Source organism: Cynocephalus volans, chromosome 2 (assembly GCF_027409185.1).
Source record: "Cynocephalus volans isolate mCynVol1 chromosome 2, mCynVol1.pri, whole genome shotgun sequence".
Classification (NCBI taxonomy): Eukaryota; Metazoa; Chordata; class Mammalia; order Dermoptera; family Cynocephalidae; genus Cynocephalus; species Cynocephalus volans.
The window spans coordinates 72,333,853-72,359,140 of record NC_084461.1 but is presented as its reverse complement, the minus strand read 5'-3'; the positions used below and the strand labels follow the sequence as shown (position 1 = coordinate 72,359,140).

At 35.9% G+C, this 25,288-nt stretch overlaps 1 pseudogene; it reads right to left on the bottom strand.

Moving 5' to 3' along the window:
• Positions 1 to 524: 524 nt before the first annotated feature.
• On the bottom strand, positions 525 to 25,053 carry LOC134370524 (tigger transposable element-derived protein 1-like; annotated as a pseudogene).
• Between the last annotated feature and the right edge of the window lie 235 nt (positions 25,054 to 25,288).

Genomic DNA, 25,288 nt, shown 5'->3' with positions numbered 1-25,288 from the left:
TATCACAATCCTCCAACTTAAATTATAAACTGAATTTATACTTAACTGTATAAATTTCAAATCCTTTTTAATACTCTATTTAATAAACCCATACCAGCAAGATTATTTTCTGATTTATAAATTAAAATTAAAACGCATGAAGATCATTTTAAATCTAGGAAATTCATTACAACATATCCTTTGTAGGTTAAAAACTCATTCAGACCCTTCGAACACAGCTGAGTTGAACAGCTGTCCTAAATTAAGAATAGCTAATGATTGTTAGCATTTATTATGATTATCTATTATGTTAAGCACTTTATATACACTTTATATATACTTCAGAGATGTTGCAGGTTCAAGTCCAGACTACCATCATGCAGCAAGTATCTCAATAAAGAGAGTCACACAATCTTTTTTAGTTTCCTAGTGCATATAAAAATTATGCTTACAATATACTGTAGTCTATTAAGTGTGCAATAGCACTACGTCTAAAAAATCAATGTACATGCTTTGGTTTAAAAATACTTTATTGCTAAAAAATGCTAATGGTCATCTGAACCTTCTGTGAGTCATAATCTTTTTGCTGGGGGAGGGCCTTGTGTTCATGTCGATGGCTGCCAACTGATCAGGGTGGTGGATGCTGAAGGTTGGGGTTGCTGTGGCAATTTCTTAAATGAGACAACAACAAAGTTTGTTGCATGAATTGACTCTTTATTTTATGAAAGATTTCTTGTAGTGTGTGATGCTGTTTGATAGCATTTTACCCACAGTAGAATTTCTTTCAAACTTGGAGTCAATTCTCTCAAATCATGGCACTGCTCTATCAACTGTTTATGTAATATTCCAAATCCTTTCTTGTCATTTCAACAATGTTAACAGCATTGAAGACCAGTAGATTCCATCTCAAGAAATCACTTTCTCTGCTCATCCATAAGAAGCAACTCCTCATTTGCTAAGGTTTTGTCATGAGGTTGCAGCAATTCAGACACATCATCAGGCTCCACTTCTAGTTCTAGTTCTCTTGCTATTTCCACCACATCTGCAGTTACTTCTTCCAGTTTTGTCTTCAGCCTCCCAAAGTCATCCACGAGAGTTAGAATTGACTTTCTCCTAATTCCTGTTAACACTGATATTTTGACTCTTCCCATGAATCACAAATGTTCTTAATGTTATCTAGATTAATTAATCTTTTCCAGAAGGATTTCAGTTCACTTTATACAGATCTATCAGAGGAATCACTATCTATGTAGCTAAAACCTTACAAAATGTATTTTTTAAATAATAAGACTTGAAAGTCAGAATGATTCCTTGATCCATGGGCTGCAGAATGAATACTGTGTTATCAGGCATGAAAAGAACATTCATCTCCTTGGACATTTCCATCAGCCCTCTTGGGTGAGCAGTAATATTTTGAAAGAAATCTTTTTTCTTTTTTTCTTTTTTTTTTTTTCTGAGCAGTAGATCTCAACAATGACCTTCAAATATTCAGTTAGCTATCTTCTAAACAGATGTGCTGCCATCTAGGCTTTGTTGTTCCATTTATAGAGCACAGGCAGAGAGGATTTCATATAGTTCTTAAAAGCCCTAAGATTTTCAGAATGATAAATGAGCATTGGCTCCAAGTTAAAGTTGCCAGCTACTTTAGCACCTAACAATAGAATTGGACTGTTCTTTGAAGCTTTGAACCCAGGCATTGAGTTTTCCTCCCTAGCTATGAAAGTCCTAGATTGCATTTTCTTCTAATAGAGAGTTGTTTCATCTGCATTGAAAATCCATTGTTTAGTGTAGCCATCTTCATCAGTTGTCGTAGCCAGCTCTTCTGGAAAATTTGCTGCAGTTTCTGCATCAACACTTGCTGCTTCACCTTGCACTTTTGTGTTATTGAGATGGCTTCTTTCCTTAATCCTCATAAACCAACCTCTGCTACCTTCAAACTTTTCCTCTGCAGCTTCGTGACCTCTCTCAGCTTTCATAGAACTTAGGTCCATGCTTTGGATTAGGCTTTGGCTCAAGGGAATGCGGTATCAGCTTTGATATTCTATCCAGACCACTCAAACTTTCTCCATATCAGCAATAAGTCTGTTTGGCTTTTTTACTGTTTGTGTGTTCACTGAAGAAGCACTTTTAACTTTCTTTGAGAATTTTTCCTTTGCATTCATAACTTGGCTAACTGCTTGGTGCAAGGAGCCTAGATTTCTGCCTATTTTGGCTTTCAACATGCATTCCTCTCTAAGCTTAATCATTTCTCGCTTTCATTTTAAAGTGAGATGTGCAACTCTTCCTTTTACTTGAATCCTTTGTAGGGTTATTAATTGGCTTATATTTCAATATTGTTGTGTCTCAGGGAAAAGGGAGACCGAAGGAGAGGGAGAGAGATGGGGTGAATGGCTAGTCAGTGGAGCAGTCAGAATGAGCACATTTGTTAAGTTCATAATCTTATATTGGCATGGCTCATGGAACCCCAAAACTATTACAATAGTAACATGAAAGACCACTGATCACAGATTGTTAAAATGGATGTAATAATAATGAAAACATTTGAGATATTTTGAGAATTTCTAAAATGTGACACAGAGACATGAAGTGAGTACATGATGTTAGAAAAATTTTTCTAAAGACTAGCTCGATGCAGGGTTGCCACAAACCTCCAATTTGTAAAATATGCAATGTCTTTGAAGTACACTAAAGTGAAGCACAATAAAACAAGGAATACCTGTATTATCTCATTTAATCTTTGAAAGTTTTTAATGTCTATAATTATATATTTTGTCCTGAAGAAACAGAAAGTTTCTGAATCAGAGACAGATTATTACTATGACTGACAAGCAATAACTGCATCAGTTTGCCACACACCATTTTCTTTGTTCTGGGGTAATGCAATGAAAGCCAGATGGTTACAATTTTGCAAATAAAGGGGTCTGCACCACAGGAGATGAATCCAATTTATGAATCTGGGCATGTAGAGACTGCTAAGTACCCTTCTCTCAATAGGGAGAGAAACTTTATATTCCTAATGTAAATAAATCCTTTGGATCGTAAATGGTTAATTCAGGGTTTCATTCCCCTTTGAAATATAAATGCATACCTCTGGGGAGATAAATCCCTAAATCGACCTGGAGTTCTTTCACTATACATACTGTTATTATTTAATTCCCAAAACTTCTTTTTTAATCCCAAAACCAGCTTCCTTGGTTTAAAAGTGTACCTGTTCAAGAGAAATGAGAATGTTCACAGGATTCCTCACTATCTTTAGTAAAATTCAATCTTCATTATATTGATGAGAAAACTGTCAATTCCATTTTGTACAAGAATATGTAGAAAGTAAACATGCAAGATTCAAATCCCGGTGTATCTGGCTTCAGGGAGAGTGTGCTTACACTCCACACTTTACTCCGTTGCTATTATTACAATGGGGGAATAATTTATCACCAAGAATAAAAGAACTTGGACAGCATTTATTATAGCTTTTCTTTCCTTCACATTACCCAAAAAACAGCCAACTAAAAGGAAAAGTGTGATTTATATATGACTCTTTAGTAAATTATAACATATTTGTTAAGACAACAGCCTAATATTTTGAAAGAAACATAAGTAAATAAGTACAAGTACCCTCACACTTCTATGCCTTGCTTTATGCCCTCAAAAACATCTTCATGGCATTCATTACACAATGCAATTATTTCTCAGAAAATGTTGCCAGTGATAAAAAGCTGTGTATTGTCTATATCCAGATTTGAAATGCTAATAACATGTATAACACATACAAACAAGTAATCATGGTTACTATCTTGCATACTTTCCTGGTCAGTATCATTTTCTTCATTATTATTTATTATTTTTAACTTAAAAATAAGCAAAAATCTATTTTAAAAGAATAGCAAGTTTTTCCCATTTCAATTTCTACATATTTGGATAGATCACAATGAAATGTCAAGAACACAAATGTTAGTCATTATTGCTGTGTTTTATATTTGTAATTTATTACTTATTCAATTTATATTTAATTAACCTTCAGTTTGAAAATTTGTAGAGTTTATACATATTTTACCTCATTGCTGTTGCCTTCTGGAAAACCACTTTTTTGGTAAAATGATTCTTTTTATTTGTAGTTTTAACATTTTACATTAAAAATCAAGCTATATATTCATATTAATGGTAAGGCTAAAGTAAACTTACAATATTCATTTTTAAATTATCAAGGAGTAAAAGGATGTCTTCAAAGTTCATCACCTGTAATTTACCTCATTTAGACCCTGCAGCATAGGCATTTATTAAGTTAAAAACCTATATAATACTCATTACCTAACTTAGGTAACAGGCGATCATGTCCATGAAGCTATTACCAGTTTCTAGCATCTTCAGGCATTTTTTCATTTCATATACACGATCAGAAGTTAAATGTTTTTAATTGAGCATTAGTATTTAGTTTGGGTTCTTTCTTTTTCTATGTAAAATTACTGTCAACTCTACTCTGCTTCTCCTAATGAGAAAAAGAACTCTAAAAGGAAGAGGAAGCCACCGTTCAGAACGAAAGTGAAGTCTTTTAAAACCTGCTTTCTTTGAAGGAAGGTGAACCTTACAAATGATTTAGTTTAAGGAGTTAGGCCTATGGTTTTGGATGCAAAAAAACAAAAGGTAAAACCCATCGAGTAAACAATAATCAGTCTTTCAAGACCTCAGAAACAGAATTTCAAGTAAAAGCATTTAACTTTTACAAAGCACTTAGTAAATGCTAATCATCGTGCTAAACCCTTCATAGACATGATGTTATTGCCTGTTACAATATCCTAAACAATGGATATTTAAGAAATAGGCCAGTAACTAAAAGGTACTCATGTAGAGAAATTCAAATAATTAAATTGAAAATAAAGGTAGTAGCACTGCATATTTTGATTTTCATCATGATATTTGATTAGTGTCAATGTTTAAAAGAAACTTATTGTTTAAATATATTAAAATAAATATTTTTAAAAGTAGTCCAAATATATGAGAATTTAGGCCAATTTTTTTATTGAAAGAAGATTATATAATATATTGTAGCTAAAAAAATGAAAATTCAAAGTTGAAATGTTTGCAATAAGTGATATATATCTATTTACAAAGATATTTTCCAAAACCTTCATAATTCTTATTTCCAAATCAAATGATTTAAGTCTTACCTACTAAAATATTTTGTTTTCAAGCATTACTTTTTTTTTTTCTTTTTTTAGGTTTGGAAAGACCTACTTTACTAATATGAATAAATTCACTTAGGGAGATGTACCAGAAAAATCAGTGGAAGTTGTGGGAGAGATTCAGAGCTATCAAATATAATGATATGATTTACAAGAATTGTAGAGTCCTAAAAAATTGAACTTACATGAAAGAACTAAAGGGTTTTCTCAAATTCAAAGGTCTCTAGAATTAGACAGAGAAAGTCACTAACATACCTAAGGACCAAATAAATTCAAAATAGAGTGAAGTAATGTAGAAAACTGAGTTATTGTTGAAGATTTCAGTTGGTGAATGAAGAATTGGATGAGGAATAACTTAAATATTAGACTTTTGGACTACAGAACCATCTTCTTTGAGTTATAAAGTTATTGATATAGAATGAAAAAATACTGTTCAGTTATCCAGTAAGAATAGCCTACAGATTCCAGGCAGTGGTATAGATTTTTAGGCAGCCTCAATTAATATCCAACCAAATTGTTTGGAATTATGTAATTATGACTTTAGTGTGCTAAAGTCTTGCTCTTCCAGCTCAGGAATATACATAACAAAATATAGAAAAGTTTGAGAGTCACAACTCCCTGACAACATTATTGCATGAAAAACTTTTGTGCTTTCAATAATTTTAATTTTAATTAAAAATAGTAATGATATATACTCTTTTATGACTATTTCTTTCACTTAACATCCAAGAGAAATGAGTGCACAAAGAGATATGAACAAGAATATCCATAGCAGTTTTATTAATAATGGGCAAAAACTAGAAGTCACCCACATATTCATTAAGATAAAAATGAAAAAAAAATTGTCCTAAATCCATACAAGACAATCAGAAAAACAAGAATAAAAACTAACATACATCTTAGAGTAATATTTTAAATTTGATCTTTTATATAGAAACTTACTAACTTGCGTACTATATTGACATATTTGAGACCATAAGTTCCATAATATATACAAGTTTACTAGCTTATAATTAAAATATATTAAAAGGAAATTAAACATTTAAAATATATAAAGGTTGCCAAAAATATTAGAAAGTATGTGAATTTTATAATGACCCCAAACATTTATCAAAGCTTGACTAAAAAGTGATTGCTAAATTTGTTAGTCACAACAACGTAGAATGTTTTGTACACCTAGTCTTTAAAATTTGTAACTTCAATAAACTGAAAATAAGTCAACTCTTCAGTGTTCATTCCTTGAGCAATTCTGCCCTTCACGACATCAAAACAAAAAAACAAGCAAAGAAAAACAAACAGAAAACCCCTTTACGTACAGCAGCAAGCAGTAAACACAAGTTCAGGTTTAAGAGGAACAGAAATCACATTCTAATGATCCCTCAGATTTTAAAAAGATTTTATAGGAGAACACATTAACCTGACCTATTGCTTAGTGGTCAGTGGGAGGAGGGTCTTCAGAGTTCTACCTCTTCCTTTTGTACTTTTTGTAAATTGTGCTCATAAATGCACAGATAATGATGCCTCCCTTATTGGCATGTATTCTGTGCAGTTTAACAATTTTTAAAGAACATACAGCTTGTAATTTGCTCTGTCTTATGGTTACATAGTGATTTTTTTAATGGTATCTTTTTATTCCTTCCAGTACCTCTCCTTTTCTATTTTTTTAAATGTGATACAGCAAATAAATACCTATCCCAAGAGGATAATTTATTTCCCTTAGTTATTAACACTTTAATTTTTTTTTTTTTTTTTTACTAAGGCACATGCTGCACCATAATAATGGTAATAATAAAGTAACCTTAATTATTTACCTAGCAACAGCCTGAAAAGAATAGGTAGAAAGGGAAAGGAGAGTCTGAAAAATAAGCTAATGAGATCATTATCAGTATGTTTCTGTATATTTTAGCATACTTCCCACCTCCAAGGCTTATAATTTCATAATACTCCATCACGAATATGATTCTATATTCTCCAGACAAAAAGTTGTTTCTTTTAGTAATTACAATAAAATTTTTAAAAGAAGAAGCATTTAAACTGAATTGCTTTAACATTCCTAAGGCTCCCTGGACTCCTGTTAGCATATCTTATTCTTAGTATCTGTAGTAAAAACACATTTCTCCCTTTTTTATACATTGCTAAATTTTCATTAGTACCTCACAAACAATTAAATCACAAAGTAAGCAAAGCCAATTGAATAGTGGCTGAACAACCGTCACCACTACACAGTATTAAAAATTGAAAATGAACACAGTTTAGCTTTACCAGCTAATTTCGTTAGGTATCACCCTAAGGCATCAACACCATTTATCACTATCACTGCAGCCTGGCATGTAGGCGCTATCACCAGTAGCTCTTACAAAGCAAATTAAGAACTTTTAAAATTGTCTTTACTAAGGAAAAGAAAACAAATGTTTAACATTCTTTGTGTATAAGTCCTTTGTGATCAATTCCAGTGTCATATTAGCCTTAACATTTGGAAGTTAGAAGTTATAATACAAAGATGTACTGCAGTGTGTAATTACTTATGGCTCTCAAATTCCTAAAAATCTTAAAAACTGTAGCCTCCAAAAAAGCTTCAAGTTGAAAAATAATTGAATTATGTTTCAAGTAGATAAAAAGGACACTACTACTATTTTACTTAAAATGTAAGTAGACTTTACTCATTAGTTATCCTTTTAAAATGTTTAATTCTTATAAGATCATGTACTGAATGCAGAAAATTTCATTTATTTTTAATATGGCATAACCATTATGCATTTGACTTAGCAACACAAATTCAATCCAGTTTCATAGTTAAGATTTCACAACAGATTTGGATCCAGGAGAAGTGGTCTTGATTTTTATATACCATTTACAATAATCATAGAATTGAATGAGTAAAGCCAACTTTGGAGAAGTAAAATTGTCTAGTTGTGCACTCTTACTCTTCAGTGAGTAAACTGAAGGACAGAGAAATGAGCCTTGCTTAAAGTCTGTGAGAGTTTAAATTGCATAGATTTGATTTGGGGCTCCTAAATTCATGTTGATTCTATTGCAAAATATATACTTAGTAAAGTTTGTAAACATCTTCCCTACCTCCAAAACCCTTTGACATTATCAGAATCAGGAGCTGACTTGCCTTAAAATTATAGAAAATGAAAAACCTCAAAAGCGAATATCAGCAGTTTCCATACAAGCATTATCTAGAGAAATTGCTTTTAGCCAATCAGCTTTAACTCTTTTATTGGCATACTTAATGTCAAGATGGATGTCAAGGGTTGCAGTCAGTGGGCCTGTAGTCTACTGGCACCATTTAAAAAAGGACATTGCCGATAAAATTGGATGGACCCAACTCTGTTTGCCCCTATTTTATGAATTTTATTTAATCTAACTCCATTGTTCTGATCTCATGTTCATTCAACATAATTTGGCTTGTCCTGTGTCTATGCGCAGAAAGAGAATGGGAAGATCTTACAGGCATCCAGTCTTCTGGCAACTATTTTTCATTGCAAATGAATAAGTTGGCATTCTATTGTCTAAAAGATTATTGTAGACATTAATTTTTGGAATGCCCCCCTGAGTTTACAGAGTTGGGTTAAGCCTCCATGGCACTATCATAGCACTGCATGTTTTCTTTCATGGCCACTCCCACAATGTATGGCATTTGCTTGTATATTTGTCTTTTACTCCACTAAACTGTATGTTCCTTGAAGACAGGAAATATACCATATTTTGTTGTTCTATTACCAGTACATAAAACATGGTGGTATTGCCAGTTTATAGCCTGTAACATAGCAGTTTCTCAATAAATATTTTAAATTGACAAATGACTTATTGACTGAATTCCAGATTCCAGAGTATGAAGTTTCTAGAAGACTAATGTCACATAGTCAATATCCCAGCTTAAATGTTTTTAGTATAGCAATGTTTACACAGTAGCAACTATAGATAACTTACTCATGATGCAACATGTAAATTTTAAAGTTCCTTTTTTTGTTTGATGTTCAAATCAGGTTAATTAGCATATTCTCCATTATATAACGTAATTGATTTTCATGGCCCTTTACCAATTCCTCACTTTCCCCCTCCTGCCTCTCTCTTTTCCACCTCTGGTAACCTCAGTTCTGTATTTTGTTTTTTTATTGTTGTTTTTAGTTAAAAGTTCCACATGTTATAATCAATGCTATCCTTCTTTCTTTTTTTATCTGTTAATTTATTTATTTATTCATTCATTTATTTTTATTAGTTCTCACATGTAAGTAAAAACATGCAGTATTCCTCTTTCTGTGCCTGGCTTATTTCACTTAATGGTTTTTTTGTTTGTTTGTTTTTTGTGTTTTGTTTTTGGCAGAGTGGTATTCTATTGTATAAATATACCACATTTTCCTTACCCAGTCATTCAGGGATGGACATTTAGCTTGATTCCAACTATTGGCTGTTGTAAAGAGAGCTGCAATAAATATGGGAGTATAAGTGTCCCTTTGACATGATGATTTCCATTCCATGCACCCAGCAGTGGGATTGCTGAGTCATACAGCAGTCCTACCTTTAGTTGTTTGAAAAACCTCCATGCTGTTTTCCATAATGGCTGCACCAATTTACAGTCCCACCAACAGTGTCAGAAGGTTCCCCTTTCTCCACATCCTCGCCAGCACTTGTTATTCTCTGTCTTTTTTATAATAGCCAGTCTAATTGGGGTGAGATGATATCTCACTGTGGTTTTGATTTGCATTTCCCTGATGCTGAGTGATGTTGAGCATTTTTTCATGTGTCTGTTGGCCACTCATTTATCTTCCTTTAAGAAAAGCTGATTCAGCTCCTTTGCCCATTTTTTAAAATCAGGTTACTTGCTTTTTACTAAGTTGTTTGAGTTCCTTGTATATTTTGGATATTAATCCTCTGCCAGATGCATAGTTTGCAGATATTTTCTCTCATTCACTAGATTGTCTTTTCACTCTGTTGTTTCTTTTGCTGTGCAGAAGCTTTTTAGTTTGATATAATCTCACTTGTTTAAAGTGGAAAAGCTATTATTGCACTTTAATAGGTAAAAATAATATTGACTAATGCAATGTTTAATTTCAAATAATATTTATTATAGTTTAAATACTTTTTATGAGGTGTGTTTGATTTTTTAATGGGCCCTCTACTTCAGTAAAGGAAAGCTTTTTTTCCCAGAAAAAAATAGAAACTGAATAAAACACGTTTTCTGTCAGATCCTTGTTATCTCTGATTAGTAGATTTCCATCTATCAGTTTTTTTGTTTGTTTTTATCATAAACATACGGTAGTTTAAAATATCAAGCCACACGAATCCCTGGTTGTTACATGCATTAGGGATATGAACATAATTGCTTCTTTCTACAGAAAACAGCAACCTACTCCTGTAAATCCATAACTATCCTTTATATACCCTCCTTTACCTTTATCCCCTTAGTTTACTAACTGTCCTGTACAGTAAAAGCTGGGCTTCACAAAATGTAAAAAGGAACAGAAATGCACATTCATACGTACATAGCAATAAATCCTGTATGTATGTCTTATTTCTCTTATTTACTTTGTCTTACACTTACAGAATTTAATCCATTTCAGGATGACAACTTTTTCTTTTTTATTTACTTCTATTTTTCTCTGTTATCAAATAAGAACCTTCTTTTCACTGAGTTTGAATTTCTCCATTGAAGATACTCATGAACTTATGAATACACAATAGCCATTACCGCCTAGTGAGAACTATTCAAGATAATACATAAATAAAAATCACTAACAGTAGTAGAATAAGGGAAAGAATATCTAATCAATGTATCAGGTATCTTGTCAGTACATATTTTATTTCAATAATTAAATACCCAAAGTCTGATTAGAAAATGAATCAGATTACTCGGCATGGTTGACACTGTCATTATCATCCTCAAATAATATGAAAGATTTTTCTCATTCTAAACCAGTCCATGAATGCTACATTAATCCATAAAGCCTATCAGAGCCCTATTCAGGAAGTAATTGCTTCACTATTACTAATTTTTGCCCCAGTGGCCTGAATTCTGAGAGGTGTCTTTACAATAAACACTGGTTAATGGTTTTGAATTCATGCTGCTCCTATGTAAATGTATTGAGTTCAGATGCAAAACATAATTTTATGGGTTGGCTATTTGAGAATAATCTGTTCATGATTTCAGTGTGATCCAGTTTCTTACTAACATTACTACCTAACTATTCAACAACCAAGATATTCACCAATGAATCATATGAACTCACAATGCCTTGAAACACACACTTTACTAATCACAATAATCCCAGTAACTAAAATAGCAAACAATTTTGATTCTATTACTAACTTTTAAATGGAATGGTCTTGGCTGTATGGAAAATTCCTAAAGTGTCACTCACAAGAAGTTATGCTGTTTAGCACTTCTGTAGCAGTTTTAGCTCATCACTGTTTTACCAGCTTTTTTCCCTAAGAAAGCATGTAGGCTTTGTACAATGAACATAGTCTGAGAAAACGTATAGCTATTATTTGAGTAAATACCTGCAGTAGGTTTTCACTCATTTTCCATATGCCATTCTACTCTCTACCTAACAGTTAAATAAAAATTCAGTTCTGTTTGTTGATCAAGAAGCCTAATACAAAAACACCTATGATCTCATAAATTCTGAATGTTGGTGATTGCCAGTTCTTTAGGTACATTTATGAGGAGACAAGTATATCAAATTTACTTATAAATGTATCTAATCTATACGTCTATAAATAAACTAAATAAGATAATTTATTTAAATAAAATGAAAATTCATTGTTTGCACCAATTCCAAAATTCTTAGAAAACGGTGCTATTATTTTATATTAAAAGTATTATATCCAGCAGGTGCCAAGGTGAGCCGAGACCTGTGTGGAACCAGGGGCTCAGTCTTAGGCCTCAGAAGGAAAGGCCCACAACCCCAGCAGGCACAAAGGTGAGACTGAGCCCCATGTGGCAGTCTATGGCTAAGGAAACCAGAATAGGAGCCAACGTGGTGTAATATAGCCCCTGCCACACCTACTGCTACCACAAAGACAGTTCACCATCAGAGTAGCAGTCAGGGCCACTATACAGGCTCCCTGCCACTTACATTGATATGAGTCATCAGTAGAGCCTGCAAATAGAGGGGGAAATATTTATCCTCATAGCCAACCCCAGACTAATAAAGAAGCAAGTCCTCTACCAAATGACCAAATATCAACTAAAAAATACTAGAACTACAAACAAACAAGAAAAAATAATACCACTAAAAGAATACAGTAATGCACAAGTTTCAACCCCATAGAATAGGGAATCCTTGAAATATCTGAAAAGGAATTCTGAGGAATGATTTTAAGAAAACTCAAAGAGATAAAAGAAGACTCAATTAGAGAACACAATGAAACGACAAAAAATATATAGAACATGAAGGAGGAAATTTACAAAGAGATTACTACCTTAAAAAAGAGTGTATCAGAACTCCTAGAAATGAAAGCTTCACTGAATGAAATAAAAAACACAACTGAGAGCTTGAGAAGCAGGCTAGTACAAGCAGAAGAAAGAATTTCAGATCTTGAAGATGGTCTTTTGAAATAACCCAGGCAGACAAAAAAAAAAAAAAAAAAAAAGGAAAAAAGAATTAAATATAATGAAGAAAATCTAAGACAGATAGCAGACAACCTCAAACACTCTAACATCTGAATTGTGGCTATTCCAGAAGGGTAGGAGGGGCCGAGCCTGTGGTGCACTCGGGAGAGTGTGGCACTGGGAGCGCAGTGACGCTCCTGCCGCGGGTTCGGATCCTATATAGGAATGGCCAGTGCACTCACTGGCTGAGTACTGGTCACGAAAAAGACAAAAAAAAAAAAGAAAAAGAAGGGGAGGAGAAAGAGAAAGTTATTGAAAACCTATTCAAGGAAAATATAAACAAAAAACTTTCCAGATGTACAGAGAGATGCAGACTTTCAGATCCAGGAAGCTCAAAAGTCCCCAAACAGATTCAATCCAAAAAGATCCTTTCCAAGACATATTATAGTCGAATTTGCAAAGCTCAAATACAAAGAGAGAATTCTAAAAGCAGCAAGGGAAAAGCATTAAGTCATATATAAGGGAACCCCCTTCAGACTAAAAGCAGACTTCTCAACTGAAACCCTACAGGCCAGAAAAAAGTGGAATGATATATTCAAAATAACAAAAGAAAAAAATTGCCAGCCAAGAATTCTTTACCCAGCAAGGCTTTCCTTCAGAAATGAGGGAGAAATAGTGTATTTCCTAGACAAACAGAAATTGTGGTAATACGACACCACACAACCAGGCTGGCAGGAAATTCTCAAGAGAGTCCTTCATCTGGAATCTGAATAATGATGATCACTATCACAAATACAAAAGAAAGAGCAAAACCCACCAATAAAACAAAAATGCCAGTGAGAAAGAGAAAGAAGCTAAGTCATGCCTCCTCAAATTTCCAACTAACTTTGAAGAAGAGAAATAAAAGGGGAAGTAATGATCAAAAGATATTTAAAACATCTAAACAAAAAACCATTAAGTGACAAGAAATAAAAAAATACACCTCAATTACTACCCTAAATATAAATGGATTAAACTCCCCATTCAAAAGACACAGACTGACTGATTGGACTAAAAAGCTACACCCAAGTATATGTTGTCTTCAAGAGACCCACCTCCCCTATAGAGACACACACCAACTAAAAGTGAAGGGATGGAAAAAGATATACCATGCAAATGGAAAGCAAAAAAGAGCTAGAGTAGTTATTCTTATATCTCAGAAAATAGACTATAAACCAAAAATACAAAAAGAGAGAAAGGCCACTATATGATGATAAAAGGATTTATCCAGCTAGAAGACATAATAATCATAAATATGTATGCATCCAATACTGAAGCACCCAGATATATAAAGCAAACACTCTCAGACCTAAAGAAATAATTAGGCCTTAATATGTTAATACTGGGTGACCTGAACACCCCTCTCTCAGTATGGGACAGATCTTCCCGGCAACAAATCAACAAAGAGAAATAGAATTTAAACTATACTTTAGACCAACCATACCTGGCAGATATATACAGAACACTTCACCAAACAGCAAAAGAATATACTTTCTTCTCATCAGCACATGGAGCATTCTCCACGATAGACCACATATTAGGTCACACACCCAATCTAAGCAGATTAAAAAAAATTTTAAATCATTCCAAGTATCTTTTCAGACCAAAATGAACTTAAACTGGAAATTAATAACAAGCAAAACCCTGGAAACTATACACATACGTGGAAACTAAACAATAGGCTCCTGAATGATCTATGGGTCCAAGAAGAAATTAAATATGAAATCAAAAACTTTCTTGAAACTAAGGAAAATAAAGATACATCAAACCTAAACCTGTGGGATACTGCAAAAACAGAATGAGGAGGCAAATTTATTGCAATAAGCACTTACGTCAAAAGAATGAAAAGACTTTAAATAAATAACCTAATGCTACACCTCAAAGAACTAGAAAAATGACAACGTTCCAATCCTAAAGGTAGTAGATAGAAAGAAATAATTAAGATCAGGCAGAAGTAAATGAAACAGAGACAAAAAAATGATAGAAATGATCATCAAGGAAAAGTTGGTTTTTTGAAAAGATAAATAAAATAGACAAACCATTAGCTAAGCTAACAAAAAAAAATGAAGAGAGAAGACCCAAATGACAAATGTAAGAAATGAAAAGGGAGACATTACAACTGATACCACAAAAATACAAAGAATCACTAGAGACTATTATAAACAACTGTATGACAACAAATATGAAAACCTGGAAGGTATGGATAAGTTTCTGTACACATACAAACTATCCAGACTGAACCAAGAAGAGATAAAAAACCTAAACACACCAATAACAAGCAAAGAGATTGAAGTGGTAATCAGCAATTTTCCAACAAAGAAAAGCCCAGTTCTGGATGGCTTTACTGCTGAATTTTATCAAACCCTTAAAGAAGAATTAATACCAATTCTCCTCAAATTTCAAACAATTGAAACAGAAGCCATTCTCTCAAACTCATTCTATGAGGCCAACATAATTCTGCTACCAAAACCAGATAACAGAAAGAGAAACCAAGAAAATAAGCCCATTTACAACAGACACAAAAAATAAAATGCATAGGAATCAATTTAACCAATGAGGTGAAAGACATTTACAATGAGAATTACAAACCACTACAGAAAGAAATTAAAGAAGACACAAAAGATGGAAAGACATCCCATGCTCTTGGATCAGAAGAATTAACATTGTGAAAATGTCTATACTACCCAAAGTGATCTACAGATTCAATGCAATCCCCACCAAAATACCAATGACATTCTTCACAGAAATGAAAAAGACAATCTTAGCATTCATATGGAACAACAGAAGACCCTGAATAGCCACAGCTATCCTGAGCAAAAAGCAATAAAGCTGGAGACATAACACTACCTAACTTCGAATTATATTACAAAGCTGTAGTAACTGATATAGCATGGTACTGGCATAAAAATAGACAGTTGGGCCAAGGGAGCAGAATAGAGAACTCAGAAATCACCTCTCAGGCTTACAGAAATCTGATGTTTGACAATGGCATGAAAAACATACATTGGGGAAATGTAGAGAGTTAAAAATCTTGATTCTCATTTGATTTGTAGTATAGGGTTTTTAGGTAATACCCCTATGGGACAAAAGTCTGTAGTTAAGAGACAACAGTCTTTAGCCAGGGGGCAACGACCCATCTAATCAACTCTAATCACTGCTTAGGTATGCGATTTTTTACTTTAATGATTTTAGAGATAACAGGTGGTGGACATACTGATATTGTTGAGAAATTTTAAAGAATTGCTGTAGGAAAATATGTGAGGAATGTTTGCTGATGGGAAAACACCTTGGTACTGGAAACTTAAGATATAATCACAAATAGAACCCATAGGAATGTAATGATTGTTTTAAATGTTATAAAAATAGTTATATCTTAAGTTAAAGATAATGATCACAGTGTAATTAGCTTAACATTTCACTAATTATACTTTGGAATACAATACTGTTAGTTTTAATGACGTTAGTATGCTCCATTGTTTAAGCTATACTTAGCTATGGATAACTTTTGTCACATTGCCCATGTCTTCCTATCCTTTAGAAATGATTGAATCAACTGATGTGTCTTGTGAAACTTTCTTATCTTTACAATAAAAACAGAAGCTAACTTTGAATTGCGGTTGTACCGAGTTTTCTCCTTCTAACAGAGGGGTTGCTGAGGTGCAGTGCCTTCGGGCCTCTCATTGCATTCATGTTGCTTTGAGTAATCCTTTTCTGCACCTCTGAGAAGTGTAACAGGGAAAAAGACTGCATCTTCAATAAGTGGTACTGGAAAAATTGGATATTAATATGCAGAAGAATGATCCTAGACATGCACCTCTCACAATACACTAAAATCAACTCAAAATAGATTAGAGACTTGAGACCAGAAACTAAAATTACTACAGTAAAATATAGGTGAAATTCTTCAGGAACTAGGTCTGGGCACAGACTTTATGACCATGAGCCTGAAAGCACAGGCAACAAAAGAAAAAATAAACCAATGGGACTATATCAAATTAAAAAGCTTCTGCACAGCAGAGGAAACAATCAACAGAGTGAAACGACAACCTACAGAGTGGGAGAAAATTTTTGCCAACTATGCACCCAACAAGGGATTAATATCCATAATATACAAGAAACTCGAGCACAGTGAAAAAAAATACAATTAAAAAATTGGTGAAGGAGCTGAGTAGATATTTTTCAAAGGAAGACATACAAATCACCAACAGGTATGTGAAAAAATGCTCAACATCACTAGTCGTCAGGATAATCAAATTAAAACCACATTGAGATATCATCTCACCCCAGTTAGACTGGCTATAATCAAAAAGATGGTGAATAAAAAAATGCTGGCAAGGGTGTGGAAAGAAGGGAATATTTCTACACTATTGGTTCGACTGTAAATTAGTACACCCACTGTGGAAACCAGTATGGAGTTTTCTCAAACAACTACAGATTGATCTTCCATATGATCCATCAATCCTACTTCTGGGTACATACCCAAAGGAATGGAAATCATCATGTCAAAGGGATACCTGTACTCCTATGTTCATTGCAGCTCTATTTACAATAGCCAAGACATGGAACCAACATAAATGTCCATTGATAGATGACTGGATAAGGAAACTGTTGTATATATACACCAAGGAATACTACTGTGCCATAATAATGAAATTCTCCCATTTGCAACAGCATGGATGAGGTTGGAGAAACATATTTTTGAGTGAAAAAGGGAAAGCACAGAGGGAAAAATACCACATGTACTCTTCATAAGTGGGAGCTAAGAGAGAAAGAAGGAAGGAAAGAAAGACCACAATGGTGCAATGGAGTTTCAGAGGGAAAGAACATACCTAGTGATACAAACCTACAGTGGGGAAAGAGGGATAGGGAAGTAGCTTGGGGATAACTGGGTGGGGGACAAGGGGTATAATCACAATTGTCATAATGGGCAGGCTGCCAGTATGGATCTGGCCATCACATCTTGGGCACGAGTGGTGACAATCAGCTTTGTATTCCATGAATGTTCATAATCATTAAAAAAAAAAAGAAAGAAAAAAGAAAAGAAAGAAAGAAAGATAAAAGGAAGAGCTGCCAAAATGGAAGAAAAGAAAGTATCATATTCTGGGAGAACCTCATTTAAAATATTTGCCAACCAAAAAATAGCTATTATTTATATTTATTATATCACATCATTTTCCATCTCAGCTAAGAGTAACTAGTATGTTTATATAGTGAGTCTCATTATTCAGAGTAATTATATTCTCCAAAGTTGATGCAAACACTAAATTAGCAAATATGGAACCATTACACCCAGGAGAAACACAGGTTTAGTTTTCTGAGAGGACCTAGTCACAGCATTTTCATCAACTGATCAATACATAACTTTGTTTTTGCGTGTTTCTGATTAAAGACACATAAGTTAATGTTTTTTCTTTGAAGAATTCAATGGTCTTCAAATGGTTTAAAGCGAGGGATTTTGAAGGCTGTTTCCATTTTATAGGTTTGTTTGCCAATGTCTTTGTGAAACAAGCCAGTTTCATCGACACTGGAAAAAACTGCACTTCCCTATAACTCTCTTCTTGTATAACATTTAGCAACTATTTTTTAAATTTTTCATAGGCTTTTGATCTACAGGACCTACCTCACCTGCAAATTTATGATTTTTCTTGCTGTATTGCTTTTTGAAATGTGCAAGCTAGCCAGCACTAGCCAAGAAGAGTTTAACATTTTCCTAACCCTGGGTAATGTGGCTGTAAATTCTTTGAGCTTTTAGCCTCATAACAGTGCTATTACACGTTTTAATCAGTTGTCATCTCATAAATTGCCATAACTTCATCAGGCACTGTAGACATTACATTAGCACTTTCTGAAACAGCCTCACACATAGTCAGTGAATATCCTCTTTCTTTTCTTTGATGTGCATGTTACTGATTGATTAGCATTGCACTTGTGGCCAACACTACTATAACTCATGGCTGAATGAAGCTTATCTAAACTTATACTTTCTCTATGAGGCATATCATAGTCTTCTTGTGATTAGGAACACTAGATTGTACTTCAGCACTATGCTAGGAAATCATTTTAAACTGTAAAATTACCAACAACAACAAAAAACAAAAATGTGAAAAAATGGCAATAAATTGGCTGAGAAATGAACACTTGTTTATAGTATGAGATCTGAAACAAGAGGCAGAGTTTCACCATGTTCAACCTCAGATGCATGTCAAGTGATTTAAATTTTTCACCACTCTGTATGTGTCTATAAATCACCATTAAATATCAGGAGTACTGATTTTGGAGTTACAAATAAATTTAAGTGGGGAAATGATTTCACCAAAATGATGAAATTAATGATCTTGGTGTCACTCGCCCAGAAAACTGATCAACTTAAAACTATTAAAACACAAAAACTGCCATCCTGTAATAACTGGAACTTGGAGGAAGAAGAGGAAAGACCCACTGGGTCTATGATGGTGTGGAAAGCCACCTTGAGCAGGAGGAGAAATTATCCCATCAGTGCCAGCCCCAGCCATTCATGGAGCAGCTGACAACGTATGGAACAGCTACCTAAAGATAGTGAAGCCATAGTAGGACCCTTTGCATGGAAATATTCAGTCTGCAAGAAAGAAGGGTGCTATGACCACTAGTAAAAACAAACAAACAAACAAACAAAACTTACTTCAGAGTGCACTATACCATTTCCCAGGCCAGAAAAGGTGATCACAAGCTTCTGCATGTGCATAGGAGCGAAGGACTACAGCCAATAAGAGGAATAAATCACCCAGAATTTGGTGAGTCTTCATGGGGGACTCTTGGGGAGCTGGCCTCACAGGAAATGTTTGCAGTGCATGTAGGGGCTAATCCAGCAAGAGTACATTGGGGAGCAGCATAGGCAACTGATCTGCCTTCCAGTGGCACAGGTGCCACACAGTGGAGACCACTCAGTGTGATAGAATTGAAGGGGGCATTGTTTGCAGAAAAGACTCCGTACTTAACCAGAATTTTCACACAGCCCAGTGGCATTTGAGGTGACCCCACATGACATGGAAGTGACTAAAAAGGCTGGCCCACACAAAAAGTTTTTCCCAGTCTGAGAAACAGCAGTAAGGCAGCGATTTAGCTCAGGCACAGAGTTCAAGTTTCAGTCCCTATGGGAAGTTTTGCTCCATTCAGAAATTAACCACAGGACAGAAAATCAGTATAAATGCAGTTTTGAAGTGGTGGTGGTTTCTATTAATCCACCACTAAGTGGGAAAAAATAGACCAGAGACAAAGTTCTGACATTGAGTGGAAAAGGTCTAATATCACTAAAGAATACCTATAAAACCTGGTAAAGTTTCTCCTCAAATGCCCAGGCAGCAAGGTAAAGATAAACATCAAGAAAGAACAGCAAAATATAACACCACAAAAGAAACCAACAAAAATCAGCAATAGACCCAGAAGAACAGTGAATTTATGAAACATCTGACACACCTCTGACAAAGAATTCAGAATAATCCTCTTACAGTCGTTTCAGGAGTCACAAGAAAATACAGATAAAAAAGTAAATGATATGTGGAGAACAATCCAGGAAGAAAATGACAAAATTGATAAAGAAATAGAATCAATTAAAAAATAGAAATTCTAGAAATAAAAAAAAATACATTATCTAAACGGAAAACTTGATAGGAAGCTGCAAAAGAAGACTTGATTGAACAGAAGAAAAAGTCAGTGAGCTCAAAGACAGAATAATTGAAATTACCCAATTAGAAGAGAAAAAAAAAAAGAAAACCAGAAATGCAGTAATTATGAGAGTCTCTCAAGCAAAATAACATTTGCATAATTGGCATACCTGCTTAAACAGCAGACTAGAGCAAGCAGAAAAAAAATAATAATTTCCTATCTTGAAGAGAGTCTTTCCCTGTTCTGAATGATATATAATATATAATATATGAATAATATATAGATTTGTCATATATGGTTTTTATTGAGATACTTTTCTTCTATATCTATTGTGTTGTGAGTCTTTGCATGAAGCAATGTTCACTTTTGTCCAGTGTTTTTTCTGTGTCTATTGAAATGAATTTTGTCCTTAATTCTGTTCATGTGACCTAATGAATTGCCTTAGCTTTTGTTTGTCTGGGAAATACTTATTTCTCTTATATATTTGGAACTTAGTTTTGCTAGATACAAAATTCTTAAATGATAGTCTTTTTTCCTCATCACTTTGATTATATCATCCCACTGTCTCCTGGTCGATAGGGTTTCTACTGAGAAATTTGTTAACAGCTGTATTTTGTATTTTGTATTGCACTGGGACTCTGTCGAATGTGTTTCTTTTCTCTTTCTACTTTCAGTATCCTTTTTTTTTTTTTTTTGTCTTTGGATTTTGATCATTTGTTTATGATATGCCTTGGGGAGTTCCTTTTTGGACTGAATTTGACTGGTGACCTTTAAGCTTCCTATACCTGGATTCTGTCATCTCTCTTTACATGTGGGAAATCCTCAGCTATTATTTTCATAAGTATGCTTTCTAAGTCTCCTTTTTCTTCTCCTATAGATATGCCAATTATGCAAAGGTTATTTTGCTTGAGAGAATCCCATAATTGCTGGATTTCTGTTGCTTAAGTACTCAGTTGTATTTCTTATTATGTTGAATGAATCCTTCAGTTTTATGAGTTCTGCTATGTTCTTTTTAAAAGGTATTTATCAGTTTATAAAGTTTCTCTTTTTTTTTTTTCATTTTTTTGTGGCTCTTTATTCCCATGTGGATCCACGGGAACCCTATTACTGGTCCTGCAGGCCTGGGGGCCACCAAGGTCCTCTTCTCCCCTGCCACCTCCATGAAACTTTATCCAAAGGGCACAGCTGTGGCTTTTGCTGGCTCCTGCTCATTCACTTAGCAGCTCCAGCCTGGAAGTGGCCAGGGCTCGAAATGGTCAGAGAGTTTTTTTTCTTTTTTTCATTGTGGCTTCTCTGGCCTTTATTCACTGCATAGGTCCCTCCTCCTCTTCCTCTGAGCTCTAGAAGCTCCAACTTGACTGTCATTGCTTTTAAATAGTTGTAAATTAATTGATTTGTTGGAGAGATTGAGGCTGGGGACTGTCTATTCCACCATCTTAACCAGAGACTTGGAGCCAGGCACCAGACCCTCTGCATACAGCCAGGCATACTGCCAGCACCATGGGGCCCACCTGGGGTCCTGAGGTATGGAGTCAAGATCAGATCCCCTCCCACAACCAGGCACATCACCATTGCCACCACCAACTAGGTAAGGAGCATGCCAAACATATCACTTCCATGTGGGTGGCCCACCACAGCCACCACAATAACCACAACTGCCACAAAAGTGGCAAGATGCCACAACCACCATGCAGATGGTCTGTCAGCCACTGGAGTGCCTTAGCAAGAGGAGAGTCACTAGTAGAGTCCAAAGAAATGAAGAGGATGTCTTTCTACACAAAGTTCATTCCAGACTGACAGAAGAAGCATCTGCTCTGTGAGAATATTGGGGGACCTGAACACACCTCTCAGCATTGGACAGATCATCTAGGCAACAAATCAACAGAGTAACCATTACTCTTTCAGAAGGAGAGAAGAAATCTAGGGTAATTACAGAGGGCATGAGGGAGAGAGAGGTGGATGGAGAGACATTGGACAAGGGGCATAAGGAATAAGTATGATTTATAACAATATATGCTAGTAATATTGATTTGATCAACATATGTCAATGTTGAACCCCCAAAATATGTATAATCAATCATGATTCAAAAAAAAATTTTTTTTAATTACAAACAAAAATAAGTTTAAAAAAAAGTAAAGTTTGTCCTTCATATCCTGAATTGTTTTGCTTTTTGTTGTGTTGTCTATTTGAGTCTTCTTGTATCTCATTGAGTTTCCTTAAAATTGTTGTTCGGAATACTTTTTCAGTCCTTTCACAAGTTTCCTGCTGTTTGGGGTCTGGTACTTGAGAATTATTGTATTCCTTTGGTGGTATCAAATTTTCTTTTTCTTTTCTGTGTGCGTGCGTGTGTGTGTGTGTGTGTGTGTGTGTGTGTGTGTGTGTGAGTGTGTGTGTGTTTCTACTTTCCTTACATTAATGTCTTGTCATCTGGTGGAGTAATTGCTTCTTCTATTACTCTGACATGGTTTTTGACGAGAGATACTCCTTCCTGGAGATGGCTTTTATATTGACAATTTTCCCTGGCCAGACTTGCAGGCACCCCAGCTGGTGTTTCATGCCCCTTATAGGTGCACTGGGGTGTACTGAAGTTACTCAGCTTAATGGCCCTGGGTGAAGTTCTTTCCTCTTTCCTTTGGATGGAGGCTTCTTCTGGGTCTTTGCTTCTCTCTCTTTCCTCTTTCCTCTGGCCTGATAAAACATTGGAACACCTGTATCTGGGTGAGGTGAAACTGGTGGCGCCTGGGCTGGGTGTTGCAGTGGGGAGTGAGACTGACTGCTGTGTAGAGAGAAGGGCAACTGCAGTGGTAGTGCTATGGTGTCAGTGGGTGGAGACAGCAACAGCCGTGGACTTCCAAGGACAGGGCTGCTGAGATTCTTCTCAGATTCTTCTTCGCAGGATCACTGTGTGAGCCCTCCGTGGAACACCTCATTCTTCCTCTTGTGGCCTTTGGGTGGGGCCACTAGCCTGATGCATGTCAGGGGATCTGGTTGGGATGCCTGTGGGTGGTGGGGAGAGTCTCTAGGCAGTTCTGCAGTGAAGGAGGTGCATTTGTTTCTGAGTGTTTTGGCAAAGTTTCTAGGCAGGACCATTCAGAGTGGAGCCACTAGGCCAACTCTCTGAAGTGGGAAGATGCTCATTATTTCCACCAGCCTGAGGGTATATTTGTTAACGTACAGACCCATGAGCTATTTTTCCAAGTTGGAGACTTAAGCATACACAACTCAGTCAGCTGGTGGGGCTGGGGGTGGTCCACCTGAGGAGGCTCTGCCTGTTTGATCTCTGGCCTGGGATGTGGGGGTGTGTCAGTTCAGGAGGACTAAGGTTGGCTTTCCAAGCTGCAGAACAGAGTCATAGCCACTAAGAGCTGAGGCTTCCAACTGCCAGGATCAGGGCATTTAGGACTCTCCTGTGAGTGTGCTGGGTGGAGGGCAGAACATTAAATATGGGAAAACACTGTGGCTACTTGTCGGGCCTTAAACTAACGCCACCTTAAGTGACATTACAAGCAGCGCCATTATGGGCCCACAAGGGCTTATTAACGTGGCAGCCTAAGACAGCACCGGGAGGAAGTAGGGTGGGAGTGTCTGCGGGAACCTTGCCTTAGCTGCTATTGGCCAAATACGCGCTTCCGTGCTTGTGAACACTGCGTGATTGCAATAGCTAGGCATTGAGACAGGATGCATGCTCTCATAACCTTTAAGCTGATTGGAGGATGTAAAAACCTCCCTTCCCCATTTGCCTTTAAAAGCAAGTGCTTGTGTGATAATAAACGGAACTGCTCGACAGAACCCCCGCTGCATCTGAGTGTTCTTTAACGGGCTGGTTGGGGCTGGCGGCTGTGCTCACCTCTCTTCAAGGCTCTCTTCCCCCATCTCCTTCCAACGGGGACCGGAGGGAAAGAGGAATCCGGGCAATTCGCTCGCCCACCAGAAGGAACACCAACGGAGAGACTGATAGTGAGGCAAGGGCTGTTCGGGTTGGCTGGCGGTGGACCCGACAGCTACTGGCCCAAGAGCAGGGTTTTGCTCCCATAAGAGCTCTGATTTCAAGATGGTACCAATATGTGTCAGTTTAGGTCTCTCATCTAGGGAGTTAAGGAAGGCACCATTCAGGCTAATATTCTAAGGCACTTGTCTTGTAGGGTGCTGGCCATCCTTGGCTTCATAGTTGCCTTGCCAGAGGATCTGTGGGCCTATGCGGTGAGGATAGAGATTGATGTGGGTCCTCTGCCTACCTTTTTGCTATCAGGGAAATTCTTACTGCTTCAATCCCAGTGTTGGAGACATGGCATCCTTTTTCACTTTTGTCAGTCAGAGTTCAATCAGACAAATAGAACTACTCTTCACCTATGTAAGACTTTAGTCTTCACATTTGATGCTGGATTTCAGAAGCTACAAAGGAGGCAGCTGGAAAAGAAAGATGGATATAAGGGAGAGGAAATATAAACTGAACTTTCACACAAACAGGAACCCCCTAGAATGAACTGGATCCCATTTCAGTTCTCATTGTCTCTGACCATGATGCCATGGTTATTCTGCATGAGAACCATTGCCTTTTGTCATGGAGATAAACACACACCTGGACCAGGAACAGTAGAAACTGAAGGAGTATCCAGGAAGGAAAGGTAGATCAGTTGTAGACCTGACTGCTGCCCCATTTGTACAAGTTCAGAAAGCAAAAAGCAACATGTGTGAGCTACAAAAGTGCCCAATGACCTTACTGCATGCAGCCTTCTACAAACAAAGATTAACAGAGTTGCTGCTTAATTTCTGCTGCTCCATATATTCACAAAACATCTCTCATGAGCTACTCTAATCACAAACATACAGGTGAGAGAATTCCAGGAAAAGTAAGCTCAACTTAGCCAAGTTAACACATTACAAAGACAATGC